General features: G+C 32.7%; 1 long non-coding RNA gene across 1 annotated transcript in view; it reads right to left on the bottom strand.

Annotated features, from left to right (window-relative positions):
* The window catches only part of LOC143058946 (uncharacterized), a 38,485-nt gene extending 23,247 nt beyond the window's left edge, over positions 1–15,238 (bottom strand). Inside the window, exon 1 of the long non-coding RNA XR_012973302.1 lies at positions 15,012–15,238. This is a non-coding gene — a long non-coding RNA (uncharacterized LOC143058946). The remainder of the gene's footprint in view (positions 1–15,011) is intronic.
* Positions 15,239–15,496: the final 258 nt, after the last annotated feature.

The raw sequence follows: 15,496 nt of genomic DNA, 5'->3' as shown, positions 1-15,496 counted from the left end.
CTAAGAAAAAATCAGATAGCTTATCTTTCAAATTTCATTTTGATATTAAAACCAAACTATGAAAAATTGAACATCATTTATTGTTGTGCATTCAGTTATCGGTTCATCGTTTGTTTAAATCAAAAGATTAATATGAAGAATGAGATAAAAATTCATAGAATATTAAAAACTTTATAATTATACATATACAATATTAGGTCAATGTCAGATAAATATAAACTTTTTAGAGTCTGAGAACCTGGGGAACGGCGAGGTTTTTTGTTCCGAACACAAACATGTTTATAGTTTTAGGACATTGACCTGATATTGTGTTCATACTGTTACTTAAATGAATACATTGATAGCTATTTAAATTGTAACATATATTTCAAACTTATTTTTCTCCCTTAATGAACCTATTGACTGTGAAAAAAGTGTTCCATGAGGAAATTGACATTGCACAAAATATAGCTGTGTTACTATATTTAGGATATAAGCATAACTAGTTGCAGTATAAATATATATTTTAATTTTTAAAAAAATGAAGTACATTTACACTTTAAAAGAAGGAAAATTAGTTTTGAGTCAAATGTAACTTCTTAATGGGTAGTTGAGTAATATATGACATTTCGTGTATTAAATCTTTGAAAGAAAGATTTATTAGTTTGGAGTCAAATATACATTAAAAGTAGGTTACGCGGTTATACATGACAGGTCTTACATATACACATTGATAGACGAAAGATAAGTCTGGAGTCAAACGTATCTTGTAAGTGGGTTGGTAGGTTTATACGTCAGTTTTTTTTTCCTTTAACACGTCGATAGACGAAAGATGAGTATGAAGTCAAGCATATACTCCAAGTGGATTTGTCAGTCATATACGATAATTATTTTATCTACACGTTGCTAGAAACAAAATTAGTCATGAGTCAAGCATATAACCTTAGTGGGTTGGAAGGTGTATACGACAGTTCTTTTATTTACACTTTGATAGACAAAAGATTAGTTTGGAGTCAGACACACCGTCTAAAAGGATTATTAGGTTGACAGATCTTACATTCACATAGTGTCAGATGACCAAAAAAAGTAAAATCACAAGAATACTGATCACTGAGGAAAATTCAAAACGAAAAGTCTTTATAAAGATTTTTATTCATGTATGGACGCATTTTTTAATTGTCTCCCATCATTCTTATAGACATGGATGAGTCAGGTATACCAAAGTAATGTGCAGTATCTTCTGATACAAGACCGCTACAATGTTCTTTGAATAATAGATTGCACTTATGACGACGTCCACGTCAACAAAACGTTATCCGCAAAAATAAACTGTTGACTAAAAAGAAAAAAATGTGCATAAGGGAATCAGGCAAACAAAATACACACTAATTAAGGGGGCAGACCTTTGATTCAGGGAGCTAACGCTTAAAATCAGCTAAATCAGTCAAATTTTATTAGCAAATTTAGGCATTTACTTGAAACAGTTTGAAAACAATCCATGTAAAAGAGGGACGAAAGATACCAAAGGTGCTCCGGAAGGGTAAGAAGATCCTGCTCCACGTGTTGCTTATGCTTATGTGTAACCTAGAAGCTAAGATTATTTTTATGACAAAGGTTGAGACTAACATAGTGATTATTTTAAGAGTTATTTCCCTTAACCTAGTTATACCTCCTTTAGTTTGTTAGGGAGCAGCTGTAGATGCAAAGGTGTAGTAGCCAAAAGTAAACATTAAGATAAAACCATCAGTAATGTTTCAAACGCACTGCGCTGCGCTGCTGCGTTTAATAATAATATTGTGTTCCTTGTTTATTGCATTTGCTCTAGATTTTCAAGTTGAGTGTTGTAGAATATGCTATAAAGATTGTTTAGCTATACTAAAAACATTGAAAAGTTAAATCACAAAAAAACTTTACTCATGGGAAAATTCAAAAAGGAAAATCCCTTATTAAATGACAAATTAATTTGTTTAGTTCTACGATATTTGTAAAATAATTTTGATTGCCATATATGTTCGATCTTAGCATCAATGAAACTAGAACACACCCGCGAAATCGCGGGCATATACAGCTTGTGAACTGTTGTAGGATGATTTTTTGTAAAAGATATTATGTATGGAGAATTTCATAAAAGGTATCAAAAGCCCTCCCAAAGTCCGATATTTGTTTCCTTTCTGTTAAATTCAATTATTTTCGTGTGTCTGGCCTCAGAACACAACTATTCTTCTCCTTTGCTACAATGCTTCTTTTGGGAAAAGTCAAATAAAATAAAAATTTGCACCGTTTAAAACATGAAATAAATGTAACTGCTTATATATAGACCTTTATTAGTCTAATAAAATATGTTTCAAGAACAATCTATCAGTGCTTTTTCTTCTGAGAGCCTTATTAACATGCCAATAGTAGGATATGAATCATGTATAGATAACTAAAACCGACTAATGCTAATTCGAGTGTTTGTCGGAGGGGTCCTGATCCCGAAATCCCGTACTTAAAACCATGAAATCCCGAGATGCAGAATTTAAAGAAATTCATATCCCGAAATCCCAAAATCGAAAAATATGTTCCCGGATCCCGTGAGGATCACTCCCCAAATCCCGAGCTTAAAAACACCCGATCCCGACGCCCCGAAAAAAAGGTCCTGCCTCCCCCTAATCTCTACCTTACTTTCATTTTTGCCAAATCACTATTTTCCCTTTCAATAATAAATTTGTATGCCCCATTTATGGGCATTATGTTTTCTAGTCTGTGCATCCGTGCGTTCGTTCGGTCGTCTGTCCCGCTTCAGGTGAAAGTTTTTTGTCGAGGTAGTTTTAGATGAAGTTGAGCATGTTTTACTTATTTTGAATAGTAAACATTTCAAAGAAAACAGTAGACAGAAGCAGGGACTTTCTATACTTACATAGAAAGTCCCTGACAGAATATAGAGAGTATTAAAGTAGTATAATCGTAGTTTACATGTAGATAAACGCGAAAAATAATTGTCCTCTCTAAGGATATACAATGGTTGTGGTTCTTGCGATCAAAACACCATGATATGAAACGCGAAAAATAATTGTCCTCTCTAAGGTGGCATAATAGTTGTGGTTCTTGCGATCTAAACACCATGATATGGAGAACGCTCTGATTGGCTTATCTATTTTTCATTTTTGTTATCTATCATACGATTGGTTGTATTTGTGCAGGTTTCAAACCGGAAGTCTTATCTATGACTAAAAGTCAATCCGATGACGGAATCATATCCGGACTCCTTTTTTGTCGTTTTTCTCATTAAATAACTCAACCTGAATAATCATAACAATGGATGACAAATGCGACTATGCATGTTACCTATAGGACACAGAGGCATGATGATTGATTTATTGTGGAAGGAAGAGAAGCGACACACAAATTGAGGTCTTCTCGTTTAATAGTATAGATAACATTCATTGTCGACATAAGCATATGGTACAATACAACATGTACAATTTATACCATTTGATGCCAGTAACAACACTTGGTCGATTCCTCTGATCGCTGAATATTTGTCTCAGAGTATCTCGGCAGAACAGATGAAAATTAAGTCCGGAATTAGGCTTTTTCTATCAGTTTGGTATTATGATATTATTTTAAATAATTCAAAACTAAAACCTTATCTTATTCTTCAAAAATGCTGCACAAAATTTGGTGAAGCTCAATGTTATATTATAAACATTAAAACCAAAAATATCCCTTTTCATGAACATGATGAAGTAAATGAACTCCCTATCCCTCAATATATTCAGCAATTACATAACATAAGGGAATAGAAAGCACAAAAAAATTATGATAAGTAGCATTTGTGCTGAATAAATTTAAACAATTCAAAATTTGAGAGAGCACAAAAACGCCTTATGTCACCAACGACATCTAGATATTCGAGTGAATGCAAGTCCCCAAAAGATTTCAGAAGTACTTTTCGTTCGAACGACGAAAAACCAGATCCCAGGTAATCACAATCTAAATTTATGGAAAGTCTCAAACACACACAAACAAAAACATGTTATATTTATGCTATATTGTATTGATGTTTACTTCGTACTTGTTTTTGAAAATATTTTGTTTGATTGTTTTTAACCATTTTAATTAATGTTTTATAGTGTGTCTTTCTATGTTTTGATGTTACACTTCTATTCTCCGGTTAGGGTGAAGATTGGCGTCACCTGTTAGAACGTTTAAGCTCGCTGCATTTGGTTTGCAGCTGTCTTTAGTTAGAAACCTGTTGTTCTTTGGTTTTCGTTTGTTGATGTAGTTCATAAGTATTTTTTGTTTATCGTTTTTTTATTTAGATTATACATTTGGTTTCGTGTTTATATAGTTTTACACTAGTCACTTTGAGGCCTTTTATTGTCTTCTATTCTATGTGAATCAAGGCTACGTGTTGCAGTCAGTACTTTGACCTATAACGGTTAACCTTTTACACATTGTAGCTGGAATAGAGTTATCGCATTGGCACTCATACCACATCTTCTGATATCATTATATAAAAACCTAATAAATTAGTCAACTAACTCAGAAAGTCTATGCTCACTTATAAAGGAGTTAACCAAAAAGATGAGTGGGTTAATACTTGTTGAAGCATGTTAAATGTGCTAGCTAGATAACCACTGACATGAGTCAGAGCGTTTTTCTGTTTATATTAAAAGTACTAGAACACAGCCACGAAATTGTGGACATTTACAGCGTGGTTGACAGTGTGTACTGGTGAAGGATGAGTTGTTAAAGATTCTCTAACTGGAGAATTTCAGGAAGGGTATAAAAAGTAATAGGTATTTGGTGACAGGACAATTTTTTTAAACCCGCCCCCTTTTTCCAAAGTCTGTTATTTTTTGTTTCTATTTTCTGTATACTATGAACATACATATACTATAAATGAAGTTTATCTGCTATTTACTATTCATTCCAAGTCTACTATCCTAGGCAATATAGTAATCAAAGAGATTCCTTATATAATAAATATCAGTGACAGCCGCGGATAGTTCAGTTGGAATTGATAGTCAATAGCAAATACATTTCCTTTATAGTTTATGTATGCTCACGTGAAGATATTGTCCTGTCCCCAAGTAATTATTACCAGTTATCTATGATTTAAAACAGTCTTAAAAGTCCGCCCGATGACAGAAACAATATCCAAACACCTTTATTTTCGTTTTTCTCCACAATAACACAAAATAAATACTCATAAGCAAGTATGACAAATGCAACTTTCCATGATACTCATAGGACACAGAGTCATGATAATTGGTTTATTATGGAAGGAAGAGAAGCGACACACAAAATGAGGTCTTCTCGTATTATAGTATAGTTTATTTTCGACACAATCTATTTTTAGTGAATACGACATACGACACAGAGTGACCTAAGACTTTGTCTAGATTTTTCTCTCTTATATATGTAGGTTAAAATGCTTATGCAATACCGTTTGCAGTATTTTATTTTACCATCTGGAAACACATTTTCTGTACAATGTTGGGTACATATGACCTTGTTTTTATGACTTTAAAATCATTTGGTTCTTTTCCAGATTTCATGTGACCATATGTCAAAGGGGTGATGCAATCCTAGATTTAGCATTGATTTATAGTTTAAATTCAGTAAGTTTGACCTGACTTTACAGCCAATTAGCAGTAGGGTTTTTCAAGTAAATCGGTACAGTAAATCTTGTATAAAATATACAACTATGCCTTTCATCTTTAGTGATGTTTTTTTTAATGTTGTACAGAACATATATATTTTTGTTTAGGTTCTTTGTAAAATATATAACACGAAAATTTTAACCTATTATGGTTAATAAAAATGAATTTAACATTTTGCACCTGGACAAATTTCCCAACGAATAGACAAGTCCGGCGGCTACAAGCATATTTCAGACGAATTGTGCACATCCTGCTACAAGCATGAAATTTGGCATAAACCTTCCTCAACTATTACTCTTTAATTTTAGATAGGAAGGCATTTCAAAAAAAGGTCTCACTTCCGGTAAAATCCAAAATGGCGGACATCATACTTGAATAAGCCTAATATCGAAGGCTAGTACATGAAAAGGTGTAATTATCATGCTACTAGCATAATATTTGGTACAAACCTTTGTTATGTACTACTTTTGGATATATTTTATAGATTAGATGTCTTCAAAAACCGTACCTCCGGTTTAAATCCAACATGCCGGACATTATACTAAAATAAGCTTATTTTTGGGGGCGGGTAATAAATGTGTTTTAACGTATTGCTACTATCATTACATTGTGCAGGAACCTTTCTCTGGTGCTTCTCACATTGATGTAATGTATAAGACACATATCTTTAAAACCCTTACTTCCGGTAATATACAAAATGGCGGACATAGAATTATCAATTTCTTATTATAATATTCAACTTTTTTTCAAACTGTTGGGTTTTTTTCTGTCCTTTCAATTTTTGGCTTTAAGTTATTATCAAAACCACTTATTCTATTCTGTTGTAAATGTTTAAAAAGAAAGTCAACACCTCCGGTAAAAAAAACACAATATGGCGTAAATTTCAAAGATGAGTCCTTTATTCATATCTTCGATGTAGGGTTTTGGATAGATTGATTAAAACAAAATAAAATCACTCAAGTACTAAAACATCTTCAAAATCACTACAACTTTCGGCCAAACATAACGGTCACCACCAAATGCAAACATAGCAGTGCACGGGAGATCCGATTTTCCACATTAACAACGACCGCGGCATCCTTTCTTACATCCACAATGAACAAGCTTCTGACAAAATGATGAAGCCTCAAAATGTGTTTTTTTTTAAATTAACCTCCGCCTTGACTGGGAAGCATGAGAGCCCATCCCAGGCTCGTCTCTCTAAACACCTACTTAAGTATATTGCATGTTTTACATGCTGGAAAAGAATAGACCAAGTTGAGGGAATAGCCTTAAAAAGCCTTCCCCTTTGCGCAAATAGTTATTGTCTCGTTAACCATATTATACCCATACGTTAAGTTTGTGCGATCTTACAGTAAACCCCGGTAATTTAGGCTGATCAACCTCATTCTTTATGTTAAAGCCACATCTTCAAATGTCATCAATGTTTCCCAAGCGGTTTTTTTTTTTTTGCTCAGGATATTTTATCTTATCCACCTCGACTGTAGGGTTACCATAGATTTCAATATAAACAATATTCACACGTACATTTTCTGGTAACTTTATGTTATGTTTCTAAAAAATGCAACCTACAGATCACAACTGGGAACCAGTATGTTAACAAAATAAATTTTATATGAATATTCTAAATCTCCAAAAATAAGGCATCACTGTAGTTTGAGAAACAACTGTATTTACAAAGTACAACCTACGCAGGCCTAACGAAGTTATATCTAACAACTTCTGCATATTTCAATAGAATTTAACGATGAGGTTTCATGAAACTGTCTATGCATGTTCTTTCTATTTTTGTTATGAAGAGCCTTATCATCCAACTGATACGGCTGTGTTATATCTCCATCTTTCTGCCTTATTGAGATCTGTTATATCTCCATCTTTCTGTCTTATTGAGATTCTGTTATATCTCCATCTTTCTGTCTGATAAGATTCTGTTATATCTCCATCTTTCTGTCTGATTGAGATTCTGTTATATCGTCATCTTTCTGTCTGATTGAGATTCTGTTATATCTCCATCTTTTTGTCTGATAAGATTCTGTTATATCTCCATCTTTCTGTCTGATTGAGATTCTGTTATATCTCTAAGTTTCTGTCTGATTGAGATTCTGTTATATCTCCAACTTTCTGTCTTATTGAGATTCTGTTATATCTCCAACTTTCTGTCTGATAGAGATTCTGTTATATCTCCATCTTTCTGTCTGATTGAGATTCTGTTATATCTCCACCTTTCTGTCTGATTGAGATTCTGTTATATCTCCAACTTTCTGTCTGATAGAGATTCTGTTATATCTCCATCTTTCTGTCTGATTGAGATTCTGTTATATCTCCACCTTTCTGTCTTATTGAGATTCTGTTATATCTCCATCTTTCTGTCTGATTGAGATTCTGTCTTATTGAGACTCTGTTCTATCTCCATATTTCTAATTTATGTGTCGTTTTTGTACTAATTAGTACATATAGCACTGTGTAGGTTTTCACCTGTGTGTTTTTAACAAATGATCTAGAAAGGCATGTTGTTGGCGTTTATGGTTTACTAAACACTGTGTAGGTTTTCACCTGTGTGTTTAATTTTAACAAATGATCTAGAAAGGCATGTTGTTGTCGTTTATGGTTTCCTATAAATTGTGGGGTTTTCTCATTGTTGAAGACCATTCAATAATTCCTCGCCCTCTGGTACTTATTGAACATGTGTTTTACATGTATTAGAAATCTCGCAAAATGTCGTGTTTAATATCAAACCGGAAGTTTGTAAGACTGGAATCTTGTTATGTTTAAGTATCTTGTTTTATAGACTGGGTTCCTGGTATGTATACTTGCCTTGATATGTGAAATATGTTACATACAAAGGTATATCTTAACAATACAATACAATATATTTTATTCAAAAACACTCAGTCACACTCACACGTCAAACAAATGGTAAATACATACAAAAAGTAAAATCACAAAAATGCTGAACTTAGAGGAACATCAATTCGGAAAGTCCATAATCACATGGCAAAATCAAATAACAAAACGCATCAAAAACGAATGGACAAGAACTGTCATATTCCTGACTTGGTACAGATATTTTCAAATGTAGAAAATGGTGGATTAAACCTGGTTTTATAACGCTAACCCTCTCACTTTGATGACAGTCTCATCAAATTCCGTTATATTTACATTGATGCGTTAACTATACAGACACAATACATACAATAGTCAGAATATGGGTACATCAGTTATCATCGTATAACAATTTTAAAAGGAACAATTTAACAGAACACAAAAACATCTATCTACAAACACATTCATTAATTTGTGTGTCTGACGTCAGAAAATTGTATACGTCACATAGATTTGTCGATCAATGTCCATACAAACAATTTTAAAATTTACCTAGGCAATGCTAGCATACAGGGTTAAAAAATCAAAAGTATGTAAGAATAAACTTCTGAAATAGAACGAGATTTCAACTAGTCCAAAAGTTATATATAGAATTTAATAGAATCCACAAATAGTTAATTCCACTACGCGATTGAATGATTGTGTTATGTTTAAGTACCTTGTTTTATAGACCGGGCTCCTGGTATGTATAATTGCCTTGATATATGAAATATGTTACATACAAAGTATATCTTAACGATACAATACAATATGTTTTATTCAAAAACACTCAGTCACACTCACATGTGAAACAAATGTTAAACACATACAAAAGGCAAAATCACAAAAATACTGAACTAAGAGGAAAATCAATTCGGAAAGTCCATAATCACATGGCAAAATCAAATAACAAAACGCATCAAAAACGAATGGACAAGAACTGTCATATTCCTGACTTGGTACAGGCATTTTTAAATGTAGAAAATGGTGGATTAAACCTGGTTGTATAGCGCTAACCCTCTCACTTTGATGACAGTCTCATCAAATTCCGTAATATTTACATTGATGCAATAACTAAACAGACACAATAAAAATATGAATATGGGTACATCAGTCATCATCGTATAACAATTTTAAAAAGAAAAATTTTACAGAACACAAAAACATCTATCTACAAACACATTTATTGATTTGTGTGTCTAGATCTGACGTCAGAAAATTTTATACGTCACATAGAATTGTCGTTCAATGTGCATACAAACAATTTTAAAATTTACCTAGGCAATGTAAATACAATCACATACAATCATAAAAAGAAATAAAAACAACTTTGAAATGGAATATATTAATAATTACTATAGTAGTATAGTATTTTCGTTAAACATTAACAGTACCAGCTTCGAATTTTTTTGGCAAGTACAACTATTTTGATTCCATCTTTTTGTTTGTCGGTATATCTGTCAGGCTTTTTCCTAGACCAAGTGATGTTTGTTTTTAATAGTTTTTATTTATTTTGCTGTTTTGGTTTATTTTGTGAAAGTCAGGTGTTAGTGATTGACTGTAAAATGGTTTTTTTTTGGACGATACCATTAATATGTCTTCATAGTATACAATGTACAAAATAAGAAACAATTTAAACATCCCCAAATGAAAGAGCACAATTGCTTGAAAGGTAACGTTATAAAACAAAACCTGGCAATGGCTTTTGAAGATACTGCAAGAAAATATATGATAAAATAAGAAAAAAATTCCTGACTGAACATTTCAACAATAGCAAGTGTAATTCGTTTGATATATTTTTCACCATCTAGTATTAATATGTATACAGGCAGATACATACCACGTCATGTCTTTTGATACTGATCATTAAGAAATGAGCACTACGTTAGATATTTTGAGGCTAATTTTATATTGTATTATAGATAAGGGTGTGGATAGAGTTTAGAGAAAATAGAATTAAAGCCAAATGTATAGAATAAAGGGCCAAAATAAAGAATGGAGAAAATGATAAAAATAAAAAAAAACAGAAAAATTATTACCAAAAAAAATAGAGAATATTTAATGTTGAAATGTGAAGATAAGAGAGGAACGGATACTCTTTATCAAGGATAGAGAAACATTGTAAATGGAAATGAAAGAATACAAAAATGAAGGACCCCTCTTCCAGATCTCACATATATTTTCATGATTATTTTTGAATATACACCTTTTATATAAACAAAAAAAGAATAACACATTTAGTAATTAAAAAGGTTGTTGATCATGTGACATGATTTGCGTTTTCTACACATTTTTTTTTCTAAATTGTATGATACGAGGATTCACACTCATTTTTGCTCTCATGGCAATACGGCCACTCGTGTTTGATACGAAGGTGCACTTTTAACATTTGGTCACATGACAGTACTCATACTCCCAATCATTTGTTCCTTTATAACAGTAAGGCCTCCCTTCACCTTTAGGATCTCTGCAGTAATTAGTCGGGTGATCGGCTGGATCTGATGGAAGGTCATATGTATTGACTGAATCCCAACGCTTACAAGTGGTCCCAAGAGCACTGCAGCTCACTTTACCTCTATATGTAGAACTATTGTTGTAACAATCATCAACTACAAAAGACAATTACGTAATACATACCAGTGTGTTATATGAGCGAATCCTAAAATACATTATTACTGTATCCGTTATGAATTTCTAATCTAAAATGATAAGTAAACAGACGACAAGTTCATCATTTATGAATAAATTAAGAAATGATATATAATGTGTACTGCTTTTATTGATTCATGATATAGGTATGAGATGCGGACAGGTTTTTAGTGCGCCTGTAACAGATAACATGTAATTAAAATGTTTTGGTTCCTGTACTTAGTTCTTTTGTTGCATGGCAGTCGTAATGGGGGTATGACAAATAACGCAAACAATCATGGCAAATGACGTTAGTGGTAATTTTTGGAAGATGCCAATAAAATGAACATATCCTTCAAGACGAAAAAAATTGATTGATTTTGACAAAAAAAACTGTCACGATACTTATTTAAGACCTCTGATGAATCAAGATCAAACGAATCAAGATCAAATAATTTGACGAATCATTGTAAAATTTTGACCAATTTGATGCTAACAGTAGCCGGACGGTAAAAGGCATTTCTATACTCCTGCATACATCAGTACCTGTAATTTCTTATATCAATAATATGTATGAATGAAGGTACTGCTATCGAAAAAATACACATATAAATGGGATTGATTACAATCTTTATCTTTCCGTCAAACTGTTTGATTCAATTGCGTTATTTGACGTCCTTTGTGCGCTTTTTTTTGAAAATTATATTATAGAAAACGAGTATTTCTGTTGTTCTGTGTTACATATACCATTTCAATGTATTATATGCAAATATCATTTTGCTTTATTTGTATTGTAAGTATCACTAACTTTTATTTGTAACCTATTTAATAGAATTTTTCTTTTATTGTAAATATCATTGACTGTAATCAGTCAATCATATGTTCATCAGTTATTTCGATAAACAAAATGTTTGTATCGTGTATCTAAGTTGGATTGATTTTTAAGATGAGATGTGTTCTTACCCTCATCAATAAAAAATTTCCCATGAGTGATTTTATTACATTTACATTTACTTTTACTAATTCCAATTTTATATTGTAAGATGAGATGTGTTCTTATCCTCATCAATTAAAACAATCCCATGAGTGTTTTTTATTACATTTACTTTTACTAATTCCAAACTTATATTGTAAATTGTATGTGTACTGATTGATATTTCCTCTTAAGTGCATGGTTTTCTATTGTTTTTAATAGTTCTTAATTCAATTCTAACACGGTCTTATGTAAAGGGTGGGCTGGACGCCTGCAAAAGTGGATAACCCCGCCACATCCTGTATGTGCCTCTCCAAAGCCAGAGGCAAGTAGTTCGGTGGTGATCGTTCATTGCCTAATATCAATTGTTTCTTATTTAGAACATATATCATGCGCCTAGTTTCGTTGCTTGAATGTTTAACATTGTGCCATTTATAGCACCGCGGGTAAATTATCATGTTGTGATTGGTTTAACGCCGTCACGTGGTGACCCCCTTTGAGACCGTAGGGGGTAGTAGATTTCATAGTGGGTTCATGACGCGTTAATGGTGACGTCATATATGTATGTTGTTGTGTTTCATTGTTTATTTTTCAACATAACGCAGCAGAAAAATTCCTGCGTGCGCTTAATTCGTTACTCATTGATGAGATCTATGGTTGTTACATGTAATTGTCCAATTATAATCATATCATATACATACTACTTTTGTTATATTTCTTTGGTACATTTTTTACATTAAAACTCTTAATGCTCAATCTTTTAACATGTCTGTCCCTTTTGTGCAAAACAGTTTTACCTCTAAATACTTTTCTTTGCATAAACTTTGTCATAACTTGCTTTGAATGTTGCAAAATTATTAATTTAAAAAAAACATGTCTAACCAAATTTATCAAGGATTGTAGATATGAAAATTAATGCAAAATAGCAAAACATTAACAATATAAAAATAAAACAAAACATACCACCACATGATATACTGAAATCTGACCAAGTTCCATCTGATAGACACACGCTGCTAGGACAATGATCTGTCGACTCATTTGCAGTAAATGATTTACAGCTGTATAAAGCTCCCAAATGTCCATATGACATGTTATATTTGACAGTCAATCCAAGGGGCATGTTTTCAACCTGTTGACACTTGTCGCCTGAAATACAGCAGATAGCCATGTAATAAAATCATATTTTCTTTATTATTCATTTATCTGTTGGAAAGGGAAATTGCTAGAAGACAATTAATACAATGGCAAAATGAAAACAATAAAGATAAACAACAATTTCTTTAACACTTCAAATACCCGAACAATTAAGTCCATCAAAACATCAAGTGAATACATGTGTTATGAACGGGTTATATAATAAAATTAACGGTACCAATTTTCTTGCACCAGATGCGCATTTCGACAAAATATGTCTCTTCAGTGATGCTCGTGGCACGGGTTATATAACCTTTTCCCACTTGTGATCCTCTGCATTTTCAGCCTTTAAAAAATCGATGATCAATAATTATTAGTCATAATGAAAAAATACGGTTAGTGTTAAAATACGGATATAATACGAAATGGGCCGAGAATATTTCCGATTATTGAAAAATATATCACGACAGAATTCATCACAACTCGGCCGATTCCGTACCTCCATTTAGATTGGAAGAAGCGGAGTCACCCGAAGTTTGACGATTGTCACGACAGTTTATACAGTTCATTGCCATATATTTACTTGTAGGAAAGGCTAATAAGATTATTCAGTTAGTTACTATATACCATATAATAATGGACAGCCATCGTATTTTGACTGCTCCAATAGAACGTTTGCAGGTTTAATTAATAATTGAATAGTTTACCGATGTTTAAATATCGTGAAAAACTATAGATTAGTGATGGACAAAAAAATTAGACCGACCGATATAACAACTTAGAACTGAGGGAATGGAATGAATTCCAAAGGGATCGTGATATTGTGCTCCAACATAGTTTGCGTTTTAGATATGCATTTATAATCTGCAATGTCAATCAATATAGAAAATATCGCAATCAGGAATAAGATACAATTGGGAGTAGGACACAATCGGCAATAGAACACAATCGTGAATAGGACATATTCGGGAATAGGAAACAACTGTGACACCTGCAATGTCACTCAATATAGCAAATATTGCAATCGGGAATAAAACACAATTAGTAGTAGGACACAATCGGCAAAAGAACACAATCGGGAATGTGAGTTATTCAGGAATAGGAAACAACTTTGACATCTGCAACGTCACTCCATATAGAAATTATTGCAATCAGAAATAGGACACAATGGGGAATAGAACATATTTGGAAATAGAAAACAATCGGGAAAAGGAATCAATCGGTAATAGAACACAATCGGGAATAGGACACAATCGCCAATAGAACACAATCGGGAATAGGAAACAATCGGCAATAGAACACAATCGGGAATAAATCAACATCGGCAATAAACACCAACGGGAATAGGAAACAATTGTGACACCTGCAATGACACTTTAAATATTGCAATCAAGAATAAAACACAATCGGAATTAGGACACAATCTGTACAAGAACACTATCGGGAATAGGGCATAATCAGGAATAGGGCATATTCGGGAATAAGATAAAATCGGCAATAAAACACAATCGGAAATAGAACACAATCGGCAATAGAACACAATCGGGCTAGGAAACAATCGGAAATTGGACACAATATGGAATAGGACATAATGGTAAATTTACAGATAAATAGACTATGCTGATATATAAAGAATTTAGACCGACCGAGAAAACAAGTCACTCGTGTGTTGAATCACCGACGAATCTTATCGGGCAACCAATTTCTTATTGTGTAAACGCTTTTATCAGCAAAGATTATTTATGGAATGATAAATCATTCCCTTATCTTATAAAACTTACATTTTGTGACTGGACAAAATTCCCAACGAAAATGTTGATCAGTTGTATAACACCATGGAGTATACACATGTCCGGGATCTCTACAATAGTTCGAATCAAAGTCCGAAATATTTTTCGAAGTAAATGGATGTGGGTGTGGTGATTGGATATTCCACATTTGGCAGGTTCGTTCACTCTGAGTATAGTTTACATGTCCATCATAGTTCCAGCTTTCTTCGAGATAGCAGTCCACTATGCAAAATTAGGGAAACATTTATTGGATACATTGACCTTTCAAAAAAGCAGTACATTTACTTATACAATATGTGAGCAGAAATATGTCTTACCATCAAATAAAACTCTTTCTTTCTAAATTTTAATAGTCTTTTGTTGCTTCAATATATTTTGTAAAAAGTAAAAAAAAAAACAATACGGAAAGTCAGTAATCAAATGGCAAAATCAAAAGCTCAAACACATCAAAGGGATGGACAACAACTGTCATATTC

This window comes from Mytilus galloprovincialis, chromosome 14 (assembly GCF_965363235.1).
Source record: "Mytilus galloprovincialis chromosome 14, xbMytGall1.hap1.1, whole genome shotgun sequence".
NCBI classification, from domain to species: Eukaryota; Metazoa; Mollusca; class Bivalvia; order Mytilida; family Mytilidae; genus Mytilus; species Mytilus galloprovincialis.
This window is presented reverse-complemented; position numbering and strand designations above follow the sequence as displayed.